We start from the raw sequence: 5346 nt of genomic DNA, 5'->3' as shown, positions 1-5346 counted from the left end.
TGCCTTCTATGAGCAGGGATTAAAGGTGTGCCTACCACCCCAAGCCTATTTTTTTTTTGGGGGGGGGGTTCAAGGAAGGGTCTCACTCTGGCCCAGGCTGACCTGGAATTCACTAGGTAGTCTCAGGCTGGCCTCGAACTCATGGTGATCCTCCTACCTCTGTCTCCCAAGTGCTGGGATTAAAGGTGCACACCACCTCTCCTGGCCTTAAGCACATTTTTTTTTAACTTTTTTATTTATTTATTTGAGAGCAATGGACACAGAGAGAAAGACAGATAGAGGGAGAGAGAATGGGTGCGCCAGGGCTTCCAGCCTCTGCAAACGAACTCCAGACGCGTGCGCCCCCTTGTGCATCTGGCTAACGTGGGACTTGGGGAACCGAGCCTCGAACCGGGGTCCTTAGGCTTCACAGGCAAGCGCTTAACCGCTAAGCCATCTCTCCAGCCCCTTAAGCACATTTTTAAAAACAGCACACTGTCTCGTAAGCCAGGAGGTTTGAGTCCTGTCGTGTAACATTTGCTGCGGAGTGCAGACCAGGATAGGAGTCCTTTTATTTTTAAGTTTATTTTCATTGATTTGCAAGCAGAGGGAGATAGAAGAGGGAGCCGCGGCAAAGGAACTCCAGATGCCAAGAGCCTTGACCACTGAGCCATCTCCCCAGCCCCAGAAGTCCTGTTCCGGAGTCCGCATGGGGCCTGGGGGTAAAGGCGGGTTGGGGGCCACCTAAGGCCTCGTCCTAAGGCCTGGGGGACCAGCTTCCCATGCTCCGGAGCTGTGCTTGTGTTCAGGCTGGCAGGGAAAGGGGTCCTCCTTCTCAGTCAGGATTGGGTTCCCGAGGCCGGGCTCCCACTCCCCAGTATTCCATCCACGAACGAGAGCATAACCCACAGGCTGAGAACTCATTATGGAGGGGAAAGGGGAAACATGAAGTTCCAAAGTTCTTATTCTCTTTGACACAGGTTCTCACGTAGCCCAGGCTAGCCTACAACTCTCCATAGATTAGGCTGTCCTTAACTGCCTGACCCAGCCTCCACATTGCAAGTGTTGGTTAACACAGGCTGCCTCCACATCCAAGTCATTCTTTTTCTTATTTTTATTTTTTTGGGGGGGGCTTTGATAAGAGAAAGCCAGGGCCCCTAACCCACACAAATGAACTCCAGATGCATGCGCCAACTTGTGTAGTCAGCTTGCATGGATACTGGGGAATTGAACGTGGGTCATTTGGCTTTGTAGGCAAGTGCCTTAACCATTAAACTCTCTCTCCAGAACCCCCCCCCCTTTTTTTTGTATTTTTTGTTGTTCTGAGACAAGGTCTCACTTTAGCTCCAGACTGACCTGAAACTCACTGTGGTGGTTTGATTCAGGGGTCCCCCGTAAACTTAGGTGTTCTGAATGCTAGGTCCCCAGGTAATGGCTATTTGGGAATTAGATCCTCCTGGAGGCAGTGTATTGTTGGTGGTGTGCTTATGGGTGTTATAGCCAGCTTCCTCTTGCCAGTGTTTGGCACAATCTCCTGTTGCTATTGTTCATCTAATGTTGGCCAGGAGGTGATGTCCACCCTCTCTGCTCATGCCATCATTTCCCTCTGCCATCATGGAGTTTTCCTTTGAGTCTGTAAGCCAAAACACTTTTCCCACAGATGTTCTTGGTTGAGTGTTTTCTGCCAGCAATGCAAACCTTACCGCAACACTCACTACGTAGTCCAGGCTGGTCTCGAGCTCACAGTGACTCACTCTTACCTCAGCTTCCAAACCCAGCAACATGCTGTTTCTTAGATTACACAGAAAAGGAAGGGGTTTAGTTGAAAGGTGTTTAGTGGGAGTGGGGAGTTGCAGATAAGAGAAAGGTAATGCAGGGTGAATACAAGTGTCAAAATAAAATTTAAAATATTCTGTTTATTTTTATTTATTTGAGAGCAACAACAGAGAGGAAGAGGCAGATACAGAGAGAGAATGGGCACACCAGGGTTTCCAGCCACTGCAAATGAACTTCAGACGTGTGCGCCCACTTGTGCATCTGGCTTACATGGGTCTTGGGGAATCGAGCCTCAAACCAGGGTCCTTAGGCTTCACAGGCAAGCGTTTAACCACTAAACCACCTCTCCAGCCCTAAAATATTTTTTGAACTTTATGAGCATGCGTTCATGTGCACATACCAGGGTCTCTTGCTAATGCAAATGAACAGACACTTGTACCACTTTTCATGTCAGGTTTACAGGGATGGCTCGGGAACTGAATCCAAGTCTTTGAAAGGAGGCATATTTAACCAATGAACCATTTTCTCGGCCTGATCTCAGCTCAGTGCCCAAACTGCCACACTCTAAACTAACCTGTGTTCTGTTCTTTTTCCTAATAGCCTGCTCCTCTACGTTTGATCCTTTCCAAGCTGGGCATAGTGGTGCACACCTGTAATCCCAGAACCAAGCAGCTGAGGCAGGAGGATGAGGATTTAGAAGCCAGTCAGCTAGCACAGCAAGATCCTGCCTCAAAAATAAGGACTTGGGAGCTAGGATGTTAGACAGTGGTAGAGCGCTCAAAAAGCCCTAAGGTTAGATCTCTGCACCATCTGGACTCCAGAGAAAACTGTGCCATCAACAATAAGTAAATCTGGGCTGGGAATGGTGGTGGTGCACACCTTCAATCCCAGGGCTCAGGAGGCTGAGTTTAAGGCCAGCCTGGACTAGTGAGTCTCTACCTCTAAAAAACAAAAATAAGGGCTGGAGTGGTGGCTTATTGGTTAAGGCACTTGCTTGCAAAACTGAAGGACCCAGGTTTGATTCCCCAGTACCCACATGAGCTAGATGCACAAGGTGGCACATGCATCTGGAGTACATTTGCAGTAGCTGGAGATACTGGTGCACCTACTCTCTCTTCTATCTGCCTCTCTCTCTCAAATAATAAAAATTTAAAATATTAAAAATAAAACAACCAGGCATGGTGGCCATATCTTTAATCCCGGCACTTGGGAGGCAGAGGTAGGAGGATTGCTGTGGGCTTGAGGCCAGCTTGAGATTAATAATGAATTCCAGGTCAGCCTGGGCTAGAGCAAGACCCTACCTCAAAAAAAAAGGGGGGGAGAGGGTTAATCAAAATCTGAGAGGATATAGATTAATCAAGTGGAATCCTTCAGTTATGGACAATGGACCACTCAGGAGCAGAAAATTTTCAGTGCCAGGGATGGGATACTTCCAGTGAGTTGTTGGCCAGGGAGGTCCCTGATGCCCCCAAAACATTACAGGCCATTGCGGAGGCCCTTGGTTTTCCACCAGGAATAGATGGTAAGACCCTACTGCTGAAGACTCCACATACTTGGGCTGCAAGGCCACTGAGAAATCATGCTGGAACTGAGCTGATAACCTCCTCCATGCAGACCAGCTGACAGAAAGTTAGAAAAAGCCATTCTACATGCAGTTCAATGGGAGAAAGATACCACCAGTGAAGATACTCAACAGTGGACACTGCAAACCTTATAATTGGCCAGCCAGGCCAAATGAGCCAATGGGTGCAATAGTGGCACATCTGTCATGGTGGAAACCAACTGCCCTCCAACTGGATTGGAGGCCCACTCCAAGGAAGGGAATACATCCCTGATACTGAAAACTTCAAACAGGGGTAGTCATGAGCCCTAGGATTGTAACATCTGATGTCTGGATAAGCGTATATTCTATGCTTATCAAACTGCCCAGTAAGCACTTTTCTTAATATTCATACCTTTATATTAATGCTACTCTCACTTTGGATAGAGAATCTTCTCTTTTCAGATGGCAGTGACCTTGGGACGACTCAGAATGTATCATGGTGCTGGAAAGAAGTAACTAGAGTACCAAATATCATCTCGATCACACCTTCCAAGGCTCACGGTCTAGTGCAGAAGAGGTGGCGGAAAGAATGTAAGAGCCATAGGAAGGGTTGGACTCCTTACAACGTGCTCCCTCCAGACAAAAAATTGGCTTCAATATCCATGACCTCACAGTGCCTGACACTACCTACACAAGACCATCATAAGAGGAGGAAAGGATCATGGCATCCAAATAGAGACTTATTGAGATGGGGAATGGATGTGATGGAGAACGATATTTCAAGGGGGAAAAGGGGGGGGGAGGGTATTACATGGGATATTTTTTATAATCATGGAAAATGTTTAATAAAATTGAGGAAAAAAATAGACCTGAAAAAAAATCTGTCCCCTTTCCACAATCCGCCCTGAATGCAGAAAAGACCCTTCAGAGATTTTGCCATGTTACTGTGGTGCCCTCCAACCAGCCACCAGATGGCACCAGAGGACCTACTGGCTCACCCTGTTACTATGAAGCAAGGCTGGGCAGGCACTGAGCAATGCTGGGATTGACTGGGTGTGACTGGTTGCCTCTCACATGTCCTGGTGTAGCTCAGCAGTACTGTAACCTCCTCCCCACCACCAGGACTGGACCAGCTGGTCAGAGGTGGGCTGCCACCACAAGCTGTCAGTGCCAGAGGCCAAGGCCAAACCAGCCAAGGTCCTCAGAACCCTCAGAGCTGCAGGAAACAACTCCCGTTCTCAGGGAGCATGTCACAGCGTAAAAGATCAGAGGGGACCTGGAGGCAAAGGTGCACTGAGCGAGGACTTGGCTGGTGGTTTGTGGAAGGGCTGCTTAGGACAACCAAGGTGCAGACTGCTGCCTCACAGGAAAAGGTCAGGACTCTGCAGAAGGGGTGAGCATACCTCAAGGGAGGGAAATGAGCTCACGGCTTAGCTCCTGACCTCCAGCCCTCCACCTACAGCCCCGACTGCTGTCTGCTTGGCGAGGAGGTGCCATGCTCACCTGCCTGAGCTCTTTTGCCATCAGGCCCCGACTTCCACCACTGTGGCAGACCCCAGACTGCTAGTGGTTAGTGCAGCCCCTCAGCCTGCACGGCGCTGTGAAGACGTCTCTCTGTGGAGACTGGTCTCGACTTCCTTACAACTACCTCTCTAAGCTCGAGTTTCTTGCCACCCCTCAGTCCTTGGCTTGGCCGTGGATGGTCAATGGCTGACTCAGGGGCCAACGCCTTGGGAGCTCATGGGTCAGCAGGTGTCTTCTATCTCCTCCACCATCCCCACTTCTACTGAAGTGTCCCAGCCCTTGAGAGCTGGAGATGAAGGCTGTTACCCTGGGGCAAGCGCACGGGTTCTGAAGGGGCCGCATCACAGGGGTGGGCTGGAGGCTCTGTGGGATCTAAAGGTATGGATTCTGTGCTATTAGCAGCTCAGGGGCCTTCTGGGCCCAGTTCTTAGGTGTGTTTGAGAGTTAAAATTCTTGACAAGAATCTGTAAGAAGTCGGTAAAGCATAATGATGCACCCTTATTAAGGAGACTGAGGCAGGAAGA

The sequence above is a fragment of the Jaculus jaculus genome, chromosome 8 (genome assembly GCF_020740685.1).
Source record: "Jaculus jaculus isolate mJacJac1 chromosome 8, mJacJac1.mat.Y.cur, whole genome shotgun sequence".
Taxonomy (NCBI): Eukaryota; Metazoa; Chordata; class Mammalia; order Rodentia; family Dipodidae; genus Jaculus; species Jaculus jaculus.
Note: the sequence above shows the minus strand (reverse complement) of the source record.